We start from the raw sequence: 16668 nt of genomic DNA, 5'->3' as shown, positions 1-16668 counted from the left end.
AAGGCTTTTCTACATGCATCATTATAGAGCACAGGTGGGAAAGGCTGGGTTGTCACCCTCCCGTGACAAGGGAAGGAAACATATTGTCGGTTGCTTATTGCCATCTCTTGTGTGGTGCCTACTAACTTACAAAAGAGACTCAAAATGCTTTTTGGGGTTTTTTTTTGTATTTGTTTGTTTGTTTGCTTTGGGGTGAATTAATTTGAATGTATAAAGTACATTATTATACATCAAATTATACATAATGTAAATGTATAATTTAAATATGAAAGCAGTTAAAGAGTATGCAGATTGCTTTGAGAGCTGGTTTACTGGTCGGGGATTGAATCATAATTATTACGTAATATATATCTAGAAGCTCCCCTAGCTGGGAAAGATAACTGAGATTCCAGTGATCTTCTAGGTGGACGGGCCTGTTTGATCTCAAGAACAGGTTCTTCTCCAGGGGAATGTCTCCTTCATGGGACTATAGTTTCTTGAGGGTACTTCACAGTGTGGCTATGACTGCTAATGAGCTGAGGTTACCCTGGGAGGTTAAAGTCATAAATGATGACATCATCCATTGAGGTTATCTCTGACTCCAGAGAATTTCTGTAGCCTGGATACTTAAAGATCGCTAGAAGGTGGATGGAGAGAGAGAGAGAGAATAGAATTGTATGTGTTGTTCTTACAGAGGGACCCGAGTTCAGTTCTAAGCACCAATGCTGTTGGGTGGTTCACAGCCATTTGTACCTTCAGGTCTGGGGGATGCTTTGCTCTCTTCTGGCCTCCATAGGCACAGGCAACACACACACACACACACACACACACACAAATTATTAAAAAATAAAAATTACTAAAACTGGCTCAAGACAGAGAGCCCTTGGGTTCTGCTGTGAGGGGCTATGTGGTCCCTGACTTGCTGAAAGTTGCCCTCTCTCTCCACCCTTCCCTGTGCCCACATTTCGGGTCCGTAGTCTGGCAGAGAGAACAGACAAGTTTCTGGGCAGCTCCATGTGACCTCACTTAACTGGTGTCTGTACCATCTGTTGCCTTAGTGGGTGGAGCATCATTTACCACTGCAGCAGTCAACACCAACTACAGTCAACACCAACTACACAGTCAACCAACTACAGTCACAAAACTTACTCCAGGCATACATTTGATCCACACAAAAACCTGGAAGGGACAAGGACTTTCGTGTTTTGTTTTGGACAAAAGTTCCTCAGGAATTGGGTTGTGGCCCATTCAAGCGGCCCACACCCCACATCCTCTCTGAGCTATTGAGTTCCAAGAAAGTCTGTTTAGTAGTAGTTCCGAAATCCCTGTTAACTTTTCCATTATCTTGATACCCGAATCCACAGATACATCAATCTGCATGGATAAAATGGTGTGACATTTTCACCAAGCGTAACATATCCTCCCAGTGACTTACATCACTTAGAACACCTAGCACACATAAAAGGCAATGTAGACAGTTGTTAATGTTCATGTTGTTTAAGGAATAGTGAGAAAAATATGCATATTCCTACAGATGGAAAATCTAAAAGACGTTTTTATTGTAGTCAGTTGACTCTGTGGCTGAGGATGAAAGCCAGGGTTAGAGAAGCCACCTCTATTGACTAAGCCCCTGACTGTGTGGTGTCTAAATCAAAACTGCCTCATGGTAAGGGGCAAAGCTCTGAAAGCAGTGGAAAGAGGGGTGAAAAGCAAGGCCTCAGGTCCCCAATTTTAATTCTGGGGCAGCCTGCCATCTCCCATCCCACTGGCCCTTATCCTCAAACCCTGCTGCCTCAGTTGCTCTGGGAGGCGGTCCAGTTTCTGCCTGATCATGGCTCCCTGGCTACCTGGCTCACGGGTACCTGCCAGGAGGCAGGAGCAGATCTCTAATAGAGATGTCCATGCTGATCCTGTAGCTGGTGTTGCTAAGCAGCTGGCTCTCTGTTGCCTGGAGATTATCGTGGAGTTAAGACAGCATGCTGGGTAGTGTGTGTGTGTGTGTGTGTGTGTGTGTGTGTGTGTGTTTAGATCTCAGCAGAACAGAGATGAGCTTGAAGGCCTAACTATCTCCAGACCTTTTTCTAGAGGCTCCGGTATTCTCTTAACCAACCCCAATAACTTGAAAGGATATCATTTATATATTAGTAATCAGAAATAACAAGGGCACAAAGGACCGTGCCCCAGGAGCCCCTGGATAACAGGGGTGCACGATTCTTTGGGAGTTATAAGAAGCGGGAAAATGCCTCAGCCCCTCAGTAAAGTAAAGCAATAAAAACAGCCCTGTGTTTCGATGAAGGAAAGAAATGTTGGTTTTCAGTTCCCTCCGAGTGGCTGTTTGTCTGGAGAAAATAGAGGAGTGGGCCTTCCCGAGCATAGAGGATGGCAGCGAGTTTGTGTGGGAGAGACCGTGGCACTGCCAGTGCTGTAGAAAGTGAAGGTGTTCTGTGTCAATGGCACCGGTACCTTTATTCCTTCTTGAGGTTTGACAACTCCCAAAGCTGGTCAGAGGGGTTCAGGACAATTCGGAGAATCCAACCAATTACATTCCCACACCTATGTTGCTGGGCCCCAATACGTGCCCCTACGGGGCAGCCATTAGTTTAGTTCTCTGAGGCTCACAGAGAGGGGCCTGAAGGAGAGAGGTCTCTCTTCACACCAACTCAGGGAGATAAGACGTGACTCAGTCTGCAGTTGCCGTTTCTGCAAAGGTAGAGGCAGTAAGTGGCGAGGGATGTTTATGCTAAGCTAGCATGCGTGTCGGTGACTGTGCTGTGTTCTCACGTCTCTCGGATGTGCTATGGTAGACACAGAAGTATGAGATGCACTGAGGCGACATTAGTGAAGCCACATGTGTGAGTGTATGATTAAATACTGCCTTTGTGACACCCGATGTTGAGACTGGGAGAGGGAGAAGATCAGGGAGCCACCAGGAGGCTCTGGTGCTGAGAGGGGGCAGGTCAAGAGCCACCCAGAGGCTCAGGGCTGGGGGAGGGGGCAGATGAGAGAGCCACCCAGAGGCTCAGGGCTGGGGGAGGGGACAGATGAGAGAGCCACCCCAGAGGCTCAGGGCTGGGGAGACAGTGTGAGGAGTAGTCAGACCTTGCCCTTGAGGACGGATGGCTACAAGCTGAGGAGTCAGAGGGAAGGTCTCTCCCAGGAGAACTAAGAAAGGCAGAGATGGTATGGGTGGGAGAGCTTGGAATATAACAGGCAAGAGGGCAACCACGTTGGGCAAAGCTTGTTTGCCCTTGGGTGTAACAGCAAAGAGGTACTTACTGGAAGTTTGTGATGGAAACTTGGCTTTGCTTGTGTTCTAGGTTCCTCAGAGACGCTAAAAGAGGTAGAGGCAATTGGTATATCCCAGTTTCCAAAATAAATGGAACCCAATCCAGTGGTTACTGTCTCCCTCCTCCGTGACTTAAACAGTCTCAAGAAACGTGTACACAGCCAGGTGTGGTAGTGCTTGCTTCTAATCCCAGCACTCTGGAACTAGAGGTAGGCAGATCTCTCTGAGTTCCAGGCCAGCCTGGTCTACATAGGCAAGCCAGAGCTACACAGTAAGACCTTCTCTCAAAACATATGAACAAACAAAAAAAGCCCTTCCAAAAAAAAAAGAAACGAAACAACAAAAACAAACCTAAAACCAGAAAACAAACCTAAAACCAGAAAGCAAGCAAGTAAAACAAGAACAATGAAACCCTTTTTGTAGATGATGGATGTGCAGTGGAATCCACGGCTCGGACCCAGGCTGGCCATTTGCTTACTCAATCATTTGCTTCTTAGTCTTTCTTAAAGGGGAGAGTTAGATATTTTGTTTGGAGGGAGAGAAAACCAGTGTAGTCATGGTTACCAAAAGACATCCTTGTACCAAATTTAAAGCTTACCTACCAGGATAGCTATTTGTAGTAGGCCAGTAAAGGGTGGAAGGCAGAGAACGTCCCTGACTGACTGAGCCATTCCAAATGCCGGGCTGTGTTCTGGGGACGTAGGGTAGCTCAGAGATTGGAAATGTAGACTTTGTGATAGACAGTCCAGGCTCTACAACTTTCCTCCCCTGGGATCCTCCAGTAATCATGAACTCACCACAGAGAATAATAAGGCCCTCCTTACTATCCCACCAGGTCGATGTGAAGTATCACTAGGTGAATTCATACAAGGTGTACAGAAAGTTGTTTAACACAATGGATGTTCTCAATAAATTCTGGAGCCCCTGCTGTTGCACCCCTCCTCCATGTTACTGTGCGCCCCTCTCCCATATCACTCTGTGTCCCATCCTCTGTGTTACTGAGTACTTTTATCTGCATGAGTGTTTGCAGAGTTCTACAAGAGTGAGTTCATGGGAGCCATGAGGCTCTATGCAAAACTTGGATGAAACCCCCTGTGGGGCATGTCTGGGCTCCCCAAGGCAGGCTGGACTGTGCAGAAACTATCAGATCTCTGGGGGACCCCGGGCTTATCAAGCCACGGGGCCCGGGGTGTTACTCTGAGGTTCATGGAAGCCATGAGTACCCAGGGTGAATAGACAGACTACCTATAAAAGCTGAAGGCGCTGAAGAGAGTCAGGGCACGGATTGACAGAGTGGGCTGTGGGTTTAATGGTACCCAGGTTGCTTCCAGAGTAAGTCCCCAAGCCCTTGAAGTTGAGAGAAATATCTAGAGCGTGATTCAGGGTAGCCAGGCAGGAGATTGCTTTTAAGATGTCGAGTTTCTTATTTATGGACTTTAGCCGTTTGCTTTCTAAGGCGCTCTGTGAGCAAACAAATTGTCCTGACACTTCACCTGTTCCTTGCAAGCACCCTGCGTTTTCATCACAGATTGTCACCAGCAAGTGTATGCTGTGTATTGAGGTCTGCCCAGCTAAGCAGTGAGCCCAGGGGACAGTGTGTATAGCTGGAACTTGGGCGGTGCCTTGGTGACTCTTCCTGGTGATATAACGCCCTGACAAAGACAAGTTAAAGGAGGAGAGCTATTTTGGCTCACAGTTCAAAGGGTCACAGTTCAGGGTGTGGAACCCTGACCGCAGGAGCCTGAGGCAGCTACCTTGTATCCACAGTCAGGAAGCAGAGGTGATGGCTGGTACCCAGTGTATGCTTTCCCTTTGATGCTGTCCAGGACCCAAACCCACCTGGGGGATGGATCTTCCCTCCTCAGTTGACATAACTGTGACAGTTCCTGGTAGGCATGCTCCAAGAATTGTCTCCTAGGAGACCGTTGAGCCTGTCAAGTTGCTAACTGATATGAACTTGCACAGGCAGTTCATGTCTTGGCAAGGACGGTTTAGACTGAGGTCACTGGAGAACAGCTTTCTCTTTCTCATCAAGGCCTTCGCAAGCTGTCAATCCCAGCAGGTTCCCAGAAGTGGGTGAGACGAGAGGTAGCATGTTAAGGCTTTGCCACAACAGCAGGAGGCCTTTGCTGGCCCCAGTTTAGGGATAGAGCTTCAGTGTGGGGGGAGGGAGGCAAAACTAACTTAGGTGAAGACAATCAGGAACAGAGAATATTAGTATGATTTTTAATTGTTGTGGTGGTTTGATTGGTTGGTTTGGTTTTCTTGTTTGTTTTGTTTTGTTTTGTTTTTGAGACAGGAGGTTCTCTGTGTAGCTCTGTAGACCAGACTGGCCTTGAACTCAGAGTTCTGCCTGCCTCTGCCTCTCAGGTGCACCACCACTGCCCAGTTTGGGATAGGAGTTTCTAAAGGAGTATTGTGCCAGATTCTTTTACATCCAAGGAAACTGGGGACTTTATATCTTACAGGCGTGTGTGATATAAATAACTCAAAAATTCTGAAAAAAAAATGACAAGGTTGGCAGGCATGAGTCTTCTGTCTGCTGTTCAGCAGCTGACTGCTGGGGCTTGTAATGATATGCATGGAAACTTGGCTAGCTAATTTTGAATTTTCCTTCCTCTAGGGCCCAAGCCAGGATGATAGTGTCAGGGAAGGAAGGAGGGACCCACAATGTTTCAGGGCCGCCACCACATGTAACCACCTGATTCAAGCGAGGCTAGTGAGATGTGATTGCACAGACAAACCTGCGAGTCGCATGCACACTCGGCTTGTAAGGATCCTCTGTTCTGACAGTGGTGGTGCCTTTGCAAGTGGATGGTGACAGTCTTTGTGATGACAGTGGTGGTGGAGGTAGTGGTGTGTGTGGGGGTGGTGGTGACAGTGGCAATTGTTGCTGTGAAGTTAATGGCTATGGTGGGTATTGTAGTGTTGTGGGTTGTTGCAGTAAATATTAACTGGGGGGTTTCTATTGCACCTTAGACCATTTGGTTGTGAAGCAGAAGACACAAAACCTCTATGTTTATAATAAGCCTTAGAGCACTAGAGCTGAGCAGATGTCAACTCTCTGCTATTTTGTCTACTTCCCTATCAATAACCCTGAGATTTCGTTTGCCTTGTTGCTCCTGGACCACTCCTACTCCAACAGGCCGGCACTCACGGCCATGTGCTTATGATCCACCTGCCTCATGGTGACTTCTTCCTTCCTTCCTTCCTTCCTTCCTTCCTTCCTTCCTTCCTTCCTTCCTTCCTTTCTTCCTTCCTTCTCTCCTGTCTCCTTGTCTCTATCTGGAACTCCACGCCTGGAAACTTTCAGCCCCGCCCACCTCTCTTTTGCCTATCTATAGGTGTCTTTATTATCCAATCGTGGATAACTTGGGTGGGGGGGGGGGTGTTACACAACAAAAGCAGGTATACATGAGGATCTGCTCATCTTGGAGGAACCAGATCTTGGGGTTCAGCATTTAGCCTTTAAATGCAAGCAGCACCAGACCAACCTCCTACAGTGGAGAGTAATGGTGGTCTTGTAGTGAAGGTAGTCTTTGTAGTAACAGGGGCCTTTTAGTGGCAGTAATCTTTGTAGTGACAGGGGTCTGTGTAGTGGTGGTGGTGGTAAAGAACAGGAAGAGATCTGTGCTTACAAAGTACTGACAATTTAATACCTCTTTCATATAGATAATCATATTTGATTTTTTTTTTTTTTGGAGACAGGGTTTCCTCTGTGTAGCCCTGGCTGTCCTGGAACTCACTCTGTAGACCAGGCTGGCCTCAAACTCAGAAATCTGCCTGCCTCTGCCTCCCAAGTGCTGGGATTAAAGGTGTTGCGCCACCACTGCCCAGTTCATATTTGTCTTTAATTGTCTCTGGTTGAAAGGTAGGCTAAGATCTATAAGGATTTGTACATCAGTGCCTTTTTCCCTTTATACCACTGTGACTCTTGTCACTGTTGTAGATAAGTGTTGCTGGAAGTGTTCAGGCCAAGAAGGGTTTCTGTAGGCCCAAGGGGTTCTGTCAGGAGAGTTTGAGTATGGGTGCTTGGGCTGAGGACACGCACACAGAAGAGAGACGGCTGCGGCATGTGTCTACACAGGGCAAGCGTGTTGGACAAAGGGAGCCAAAAGCTCATTTGTGAGTTGATGAGCTTAGCTGTTTTCCTTGCTGTTGGAGCCCAGGAAGTTGGAGGGCTGTCAGTTACCCTTTCCACTGTTCTAACAAGACACCGACGAGCAACTTAGGAGTCAGGTCATCGTCGCAGGGATGGCATGCTGTGACAGAAGCCTATGACAGACCTTCTCATGTGCTAACTAAAACAGGAAGTAAAGAGCTGGGACCAGGGATAGAGCCTGGTTTTGACCCTCAAAGTCCTGGGCTCCATGGCTCACCTTCACTAACCAGGCCCCACCTCTCAAGGTTCTGCCACCTCCCAAAATAGTAAATAACTGAGAGCCAAGATTGAAGAGCACATAAGCTTATAGAGGAACATTGCACATGAAAGTGTAACAAGGACCGATACTCATTCACACACACACACATATACCATGCACACATACATACTTAAACACACATACCACATGCACACACACACACATACCACACACCACACACACACACACACATACCACACACACACCACATACACACACACACACTACATGCACACAATACCACATACACACACATACTACATGCACACACACCACACACACACACACACACACACACCACATGCACACACCACACACACACACACAGCACATGCACACACACCACACACACACCACATGCACACACACCACACACACACAGAGCATATGCACACACACAGCACATGCACACACACACAGAGCATATGCACACACACAGCACATGCACACACACAGCACACACACACCACATGCACACAGCACACACACACAGCACATGCACACACACAGCACACACACACACACACACACACACCACATGCTTGCACATGCACGCATGCAGACACCCCTGCACATTGCCTTGTTGGGCCAGACTCTGTGCTAATCACCTCCATGTGCAATACCTGGTAGAATCCTCACTGCCTCCCTGGGGAGCAGGAGTTAGCTCCTCTGCTTTAAATAGTCAAAAAGTATTGTGTAAGTAGAACACCTTCCCTCAAGGTTGCACAGCAAAGAGATGAAAGTCCAGCTCTGTCTGACAAGAATGCCTGAGACTGTTTCTAGCACCCGAGGCAGAACCTGGACCTCGTGTTCACAGGCAGCACCCAGCTGTAAGTGCTAGCCCAAGGGTATGCCACCTGCCATGCCACTTCAGATCAGGGGAGAGGGCACTGGAGAAGGAGACTCAGCCCCAGAACTGTGCGTCAGCAGGAAGGCAGTCTCTTGAAGAGAGCTAGCCCTCCTTCCTGCAGTAGATGGGAATTTTGTCATCTCATTCCGTAGCCAAGCCCGTAATTGCTACCTGCCGATGGATGTCGGGGAAAGGTACCACTTTATCTTTCCATTAGCTGTCGGATGACTTCAGATGGTCTGTGACGTGCCCAGGACTTTACACAGGTGCATCTTTCTGAGGAAGCAACTGCCCACTGTGGCACCTTCACTAGAAGAACAGAGAGGGTGTCGGCCTGCCTGGGCGGTGCGGAGTGAAGAGCCCCAGTGTACTCAGGCTTGCTTGTGATGTGCCTAGAATTAGGGGGAAGGCTGACTGGCTTCTGAATGTCATCTGTAGGGCTGTAAGCCAGCACCCGTAGCCATTAATCCCTTGACGTCTAAGGTCCTCTCTTCCATCCCTAAAAGCCTTTCTAGACTCTGTTCTCTAAGTACTGGGCTGTAGAGCAGTGGTTCTCAGCCTTCCTGATGCTGTGGCCCTCTCATACAGTTCCCCAGGTTGTGGTGACCCCAAAACATAAAGTTATTTCATTACCACTTCATAACTGTAATTTTCCTACTGTTATGATTCATAAAGTAAACACTTTGGAAGATAGTTACCAAAGGGGTCATGACCCACAGGTCAAGAACTGCTGTTTTAGAAGGACTTAGGCAAAGTACGATGGCCTAAATCGTAATCTCTGTAAATTGAATGTGGGTTAAGTGAATCTGGTCCTGGGCATAGTTTAGACTCATAGCCTTGGTGCTTCACACTGAAACAGAAAGTGAAACTTCTTTGGGTACATCGTTGTCCATGCTCCCTTCCAGCCCTTCCAGCTTGCAGGGTATGGCAGTGATGGACGAGCCTTCTACTGAAAGGCTGCTGACCCTGCCCTGAGAAAGGTGACGCGTTTTCTGTGGTAGTGGAACCACTTCCCACTCTACCAGCCTTGAACTCTGCTTCAGCTGACAGAGGCCCTGGCCACCACAGAGGCCGCCTGGGGGCTTCTCCAGCAGCACTGAGGGGCACCTGTCTTGGCTGTGATTCTGCGTCTTGGTGCCCTTTGTAGACGGAGCAGCTTTTCATGACGCTCTACGGCTCAGTCTGGAATTGTGCGTTCTCTTTGCTTTCCCCTTTTAGAAGGGTTAGATTTAGCCCTGGCACACCAAATACAAGCCCTCCCTTCATCTCTAGGGCTCTTTCCATCCACCCCTCCCCGGGCAGGCTATTTACAGACTTGTCATGATCCGCTCGTCATCCTACCACGAGGGTCAGTCCACCAGTGAAACGAAAGGAAGAAGAGGCCCCAAGCCAGCGAATTTGGGCAGATGAGCCTTATATAACACGTGCTAAAAATATGCAGCTAATTGGACTAGAGAAGTGAAAAAAAAAATGAGTTGCGCCTTAGTCTTAGTCTGAGACACTAAGACACGATAGAGGAGCGTCCCTCCCAGTAAAGATGCCCACATATAAATATTCTTACTCAGTGTGTACTCTCCATGTTGTGCCTTTGTAGCCATGCTCAGTTCCCACTTAGTCCCCACCCCCACCCCAGGGACCATGTTTGGGCAGCAGGAACCAAGATTGAGTAAAGATGCTGAGAGCATCTGCTCCTTTTTGGGAGACAGAAAAGTGTTTAGGTGGGTGACTTAGCAGTGAGATGCTAAATAAAGGTCCTACTGTGACGCCCTCCAAAGCTTCGATGCTTAGAAAACTCAAACTCTCAGGGGGTTCTTTTTTACTCTGGAGATCCATCAGTGATTTTTTTTTCTTTCTGAGAATTGCATGGAACACTGTCTTCTAGTTCCATGTCTCTGTGCCTCTGTCTCCCCTCCTTCTGCATCAATCATCTTTACCCCCCCCCCTCGAACTCTTGCCTCTGTCTTCTACGTGCTCAGGCCTTCCCTGTAGAATTATATTGGACATTAGTTGCGTTTAGTTCCTGCATTTCCATAGAACATCCACCCCTGAGGGTGTGGTCTGGCTTTAGTGCACTGTGTTCCTGGATGTCCAGCCTAGTGTCTAGGCCGGGGTGGCTCCAAGTACTTTGCATTTATGAACCATTCCGTAAACCAATGGACAAACCAAAGGCTACATGGTGTCACTTCTGGAAAATACAATGTGAGCAAAGTCTACGAGTATCCTCGGCAGGCAGGTGACACTCCCAACTCAGCATATCAGTCGCCCGCTTGTTACGCTATGTGACACCCCAGAAGAAAAGCGGGGACCTATGGAGTCTAAAGATAGCAGAACATGATGTCATGGGGTGAGTTAAAAGGGCTTGACTTCTGTTTCGGTGAAACACATGGGGTTAGAGAGTCACAGGGTGATTAAGTCTGGAGATACGCTGTTCCTGCTTGTTGGTTTAAAGATGGAGTGGAGGCAGAGGGTATTCAGAAAATGTGACCAAAATTACACGGTTAGTGACAGATCCAGAATAGTCCCTGGTGATTCACCTTGAACATCCAATAAATCTCACAAACATAGGAATGACTCCCGAATCCAGTCCTACTCGGACCCTGTCCTGCCTGTTCCTGGTAGGACAGTGATCATATATTGCTCCGTGAAACCAGAACGTCTGTCCACACTCAGGCAACTCCCGGGGAGGCTCCTGCTGTCTACCTTTTAGCACAAATGCCTCTTACAGAGTCTGAAGATGGCCTCACACTTGCAGGTTGCTCGTGGACCTGACCGTCTCATGACTGATTTAGGGAGACTACCGTCAGCAGGTAATTCATAGCGCCTGGAAGGAATCCACTTAATGTATCCGTTGTACGGCTGGCTTCGTGTGCCTCAAAAAATCTGCGGGTACAAAAGAGATAGCAGGTGAGAGATCAGAGCTGCCCCACTGGTGGCTCCTCAGGAGGTGGCTATAGGGATAGTTGAGGAGCTCAGGCAAGGGGATGTGTCTACGTTTCTCCTGGCCACTGCCCTGCTCTGGATCACAGTATCCACGGGTTTAGCTGACGGATGCTTACCGTGCTTGTTCAGAGGCTGCTAAGCACAGAGCTGTGCTCCTGATTCTTATCTGTACCTCTCGTAGCTTCCCTGACATTGACACCAACTCTGAGATCCTGACAGACCCCAGTTGCGGGTTGCAGAACGAAGGCTAGGGACATTATGCAGTTTGCTTAACATCTAGAATGCTTTAAGCTTTTTAAATTTGTTTTCTAGTTTGTGTGTGTGTGTGTGTGTGTGTGTGTGTGTGTGTGTGTGAGAGAGAGAGAGAGAGAGAGAGAGAGAGAGAGAGAGAGAGAGAGAGAGAGAGAGACCATAGAAGCTAGGGAGTTGCGTTCCCAGAGCTAGGGTTACAAGTGGTTGTGAGCCACCCAACATAGGTACTGGGAGCCAAACTTATGTCCTGTGGAAAAGCAGCAAGGACCAAAAAATACTGAGCCATCTCTCCAGCCCTGCTTTAAATCTATATGCTTAGGTGCATTCATGTTGCCCTCATTTTGATTGGTTGGTCTTTATTTCCTTTAGATAGGCTCTTATATATTACCCAGACTGGCCTCAAACTCCTGGGCTCAAGTAACTCTTTTACTTACAGATACACCTCCATCACTGTACTGCTGGCTTGGGTTTTTATTGTTTTGTAGCTGCCTGAACGTCCCTTACTGTTATACAGCTTCAGCATTATGGTGTACTGTGATTAAACAAATGGCTTTGATATTGATGACACACCTGGCTATGCGGTGTCATCAGCACCAGAGAAATCAGAGCAGAACGTCTGAGTTCATGGAGCCGAGAGGTCAGGTGAATATTCTCGGACATTCAAATGGGATTAGATGCCAGAATGAATTCGAGGAGGAAAATGTGCTAAAACACCTTCCAGTAGCATCCGCTGGCTAACCTAAACTTAGACCTTGTGTAAAGCTTCCTTGTTGATACCTTCTACTCTGCTTGGAACTGCATGTGGTATTCTGCATTGCCAGTGTTCCATTAGGGCTAGGTTTGGGACACTCTGGGTCCCAAAGATTCTATAGTGAAGGCTTCGTGGCATGTACTGCTGCATAGGACACCTCTGTTGAGTTTTTATTCAAGTAGCACAGACAGGAAAATGCCCCTAAGGGTGCAGCTTGCTAAATCCTCACAGAGCGGAGATGCTCAGCATCTAGAGGGAGAAGCAGAGCAGGACTCATACAGGGATGCTCCCTCCCAGGCCACCACCCTCCTCCATGCTTGACTTCCAAGAACAGAATATGGTTCCTTACTCTCCTGAGGGACACCATTGGTCACCTTGTCTTTTATAGCTTGCTCATTTTCATTGTCGAGTTGCCTGTGGTAGACTATATCTATCCGTCCTACTATCAGTGGGGATGTGGTGGTTTTGGGTCCAGTGGCTGTGCAGTATAAATGCCACGGTGAATATCGTAGCTTGTGGCGCTGGTTTGCAAGTATGTGTGCTGCTGTTGCGTGTTTGCCTAGGAAAAGGACTCCTGAGTCTCAAAGTCCACAGCTGCACAGCCTTGGTAAATACTGTGTTCCAGGTGACCCATGGCTCTCGCCTGATGTCTGCGACCTGCAGTCACCACACACCCTTGCCAAACTAGGGGTTGATCATCTCTTTCCCGTTTTTAGCTGCGCTGATTTGTATATTTCACTTTTTAAAAATAATTTTGTAAAATATATTCAACATTGAATTTGCCATTTGAACCATTAAGTGGAGTGATGTTTAAGTACTCCCTTCTGGGAGCAGTCTTCACCACCGTCCATCCTGAACAGATGGAAGCTTCGTCCTTCCAAACAGAAACACCACAGCCTTCACTTACTTCTTTGCCTGTCTCTCCAACCCCTGGCAGCCGTCATCTGTCCTGCTCAGTCAGATTTAATTTAGTCAGGTGTTCGTTTGGTTGTAATTAGTTGGTCCCTTTGTGTGGCATCCTTAGGTCCCTTCCATGTTGTAATGTGTTTTAGCATTTCCTATTTTTTAAGGCTGAATAGTATTCCACCATGTTCAGACCATGTCTTGTTTAGCTGTTGATGGACATTTGAGTGGTTTTCTTCCTTTAGATTACTGGGGTTAGTGCTGCTTTGAGTATTGTAGTACACAGTACCTGAGTCCCTCTTTTCAGATCTTTCACTATGTGTGTGTGTGTGTGTGTGTGTGTGTGTGTGTGTAGCATGCTGTTTTTTGTTTGTTTGGCTATTTTCTACTATGAGTTTTATTATTTTTTTTTAAATTTTGAGTCTCCACTGGCCTTAAGTTCATATGTTGCCCAGGTTGGCTGGCACTTGTCATTCTCCTGCCCCAGCTTCCTAAGTGCTGAGAGAGCAGGTGTACCATGCTCTTACAGAGTCACCCAGGACCTCCTCCAGGTCTCGATTTCTGTTCCCCTGCTTGCATTTCTCTGTGCAGCTATTGCGCACTGTGGATTTTCATTTGGATGGCGCCCACTCAGGTCTTTCAGCCATTATCCTACGGGATTGTCTGTCTTTTTCCTATTGATCCACAAGAAGCCGCAGATTTCTGGGTCTGGGTCTTTGTCGAACATATAATTGACTTACCTTTTTACTTCTTGAAAATATATTTTTTTGATGAGCAAAACTTCCCATCTAATGTAGTTGAATTGATCTTTTTCCTTTGCAGCTTGTACTTTTTGTGTTACAGTTAAAATCGCATTGCCTGTTGCCTGAAGGCCAGAAGGATATACACCCTTGTTTTCTTTTACAGTTTTTCTTTCAGATGGTGCTCTGTCCTTTCTTCCTTACTTGGGGTAGCGTTTTGACTCCAGAGTAACTAAGCTGCGTGTAGCACAGCAATCTGCGTGTAGCACAGCTTGGGCTGCTCTTGTTGCCTTTGATCAAGAGACTGGAGGAAGCACTTCCTTCTTTTATATACCATCCCTCCCCTCCCCTCCCCTCCCCTCCCCTCCCCTCCCCTCCCCTCCCCTCCCCTCCCCTCCCCTCCCCTCCCCTCCCCTCCCCTCCCTTCCCCTCCTCTCCTCTCCTCTCCTCTCCTCTCCTCTCCCATCCCCTCCTGTCTCTTTTCCTGCCCTGCCCTCCCCTCCCCTTTCCCTTCCCCTCCCTGCTGTTCTTCCCATCCCTCTCCTTTCCTGCCTTCCCCTTTTCCTCTCCTTTCCTCCCCCTATCCTTCTCCCTGTCCTCCCCCTGCCCTCTATTCTCCTCCCTTCCCCCCTTTCCCTCCCTCTTCACTCCCCTCTCCTCTACTTTCCTTCCCCTCCCCTTCCCTCCCCACCCCTCCGCTCACCCTCCCCTACTCCTTCCTCCCCCTTTTTTCACTTCTCTTATTTCTCTTGTTTTTGTTTTGACACGTGGACTCACGTAGCACAGGCTGCCCCCAAACTCAGTAAATAACTGAAACTGGCCTTGACCTTCTAATCCTCCGGCCTCTGTCTCCCAACTGCTAGGCTTACAGGCCTGCACCGCACCGCCATCCCATTTCAGCTCACACTTATTTTTTTCGTGACAGTTGCATCTAAATTGTAGTTAGTGGGTTAGAGTTTTGCTGTTTTACAAAGGCTGAATTTGCACCTTTGGAGGCCTTTCCACCACAGGGTAGCCACTGCTGTCCTAAGCTGCCAGCTGCTGGGGTAGTCACTCTGCACCCCATTGCTCCTGGAATACCCGAGGACTTCTCTCAGGCCCTTGGCTGTAGTGTAACTGCCTGCACACTCTCCTTCCTGCAAAGTGTCCCGTTATTCTGGTTGGATATTTGTCAAAAGTCCTTTGTGTTTACTGTTCCTACAATGATCACATAACTGTGACGTAACCTTACAAAATAAATGAGTGTGAGAGGTGTTTCTATGAAAACTGAGTTGAATGTGAAGAAGGGTTCAAGAAGAATTGCTAACAAAACTGAATTCTGGGCAAGAGAACAATGAGGTACGGTACTGGAAGCACTGGTGATGAGGGTCAACAAGTGTGAGTTCACGTCACTTTGTCAGCATTACCACAAAGATACTAACGTTGGAGGTCACACATGCTCTGTTGTCTACGAGAGGCAGTGCGGAGCTCAAAAGCAGAGGCCTTGAAGCCCGTGGCCACGTGGTATTGCTAAATGAGTGTACACGCAGGCTTTTGTTTTCAGATAAATGTTACAAGTTTGAATGTATGTTGTCAGTTCAAAGTGCTTATTTTCCATCGTCCTTTGAATGAATTGAATTTTATTGGCCTGGACAAATGAGAGAGGCAGAGGGAAGGCTCCTCCTAGAGGGGCCTTGAGCTATGAACATCTTTGAAGTAACGTCTCATCCAAAAGTCAAACAGAAATATTAATAGTTTAAAGTTCACATACGACTCCAAGTTTATAAATAAAATAATAATTTTCCCCAAAATCTTTCAACAAGGTCAGGACGTAACTGAACTTGAGATGACAGCCTGCCCCAGCTGCTGGGTCAGTCAGTGGACAGGCGGAAACCTTTTGTGATTTAAGATGAGGCTGCCTTACCTCTGCCATGGCGCCTGGCGATACCTGGTGAGGCTCAAGGTCTCAGGGGTCTTCACCTGTGCTGCTGAGAGGACAGATCCACCATGCAAAAGGCTCTCTCTGCCGATGAGCTGGTACAGCAGTCCACGAGCCAGCCTGCAGCCCTGTAGTTGCGGTTTGGTTCTTACCTAAGAAGGTAGGCATTGAGGACCAGCAACACCCACCATTCAAGCCAAGGGCACCATCCTGACCCGACCCCCGAAGACGGGCATGTGCTCTGTACCCACCACAGATTCCTTCGGGGTTGGCTCTGCTAGTGTCCGCTTAAGATGCTAATTTATTGAAAACGGTGTTTGTTCTGCTCTCCTCCCCTCCCCCTGTGTAATAATGCAGTAAGTGTTCCCCCGGCAGGGCAGAGCGGCAGTGTGCTTAGAAAGTGAGGGAAACCTTTGGACCGGCTCTCAAATGGTGTTGAAACACCCAAGGATGAACCGCCTGAGTCACTGCTTTGGTGGCAGTGAGCCACAGGACTCACCCAGCAGTGCCTCTGCCCTCTGGGTCCTCCCCCAACATGTTTTCTGTTGAGAGAATCCAGGGCATAAAAACAAAAGCCAAGACGTTGGCTCTCATGCCCCCTTGTGGCCAGACTCGGTGGACAGTTTCA

General features: G+C 47.9%; 1 protein-coding gene and 1 long non-coding RNA gene across 2 annotated transcripts in view; one reads left to right on the top strand and one right to left on the bottom strand.

Annotated features, from left to right (window-relative positions):
• The window catches only part of Prkce (protein kinase C epsilon), a 481070-nt gene that overhangs the window by 254983 nt on the left and 209419 nt on the right, over nucleotides 1-16668 (top strand). The window lies entirely within an intron of this gene.
• Nucleotides 10716-16424, bottom strand: LOC110312511 (uncharacterized). The gene is made up of 3 exons (XR_002380061.2): nucleotides 16292-16424; nucleotides 16026-16192; nucleotides 10716-11416 (listed from the first exon to the last, which is right to left on the bottom strand). It is a non-coding gene; the product is annotated as an uncharacterized LOC110312511 (long non-coding RNA).

Source organism: Mus caroli, unplaced genomic scaffold (genome assembly GCF_978045245.1).
Source record: "Mus caroli unplaced genomic scaffold, Mus_caroli_1 scaffold_18, whole genome shotgun sequence".
NCBI classification, from domain to species: Eukaryota; Metazoa; Chordata; class Mammalia; order Rodentia; family Muridae; genus Mus; species Mus caroli.
This window is presented reverse-complemented; position numbering and strand designations above follow the sequence as displayed.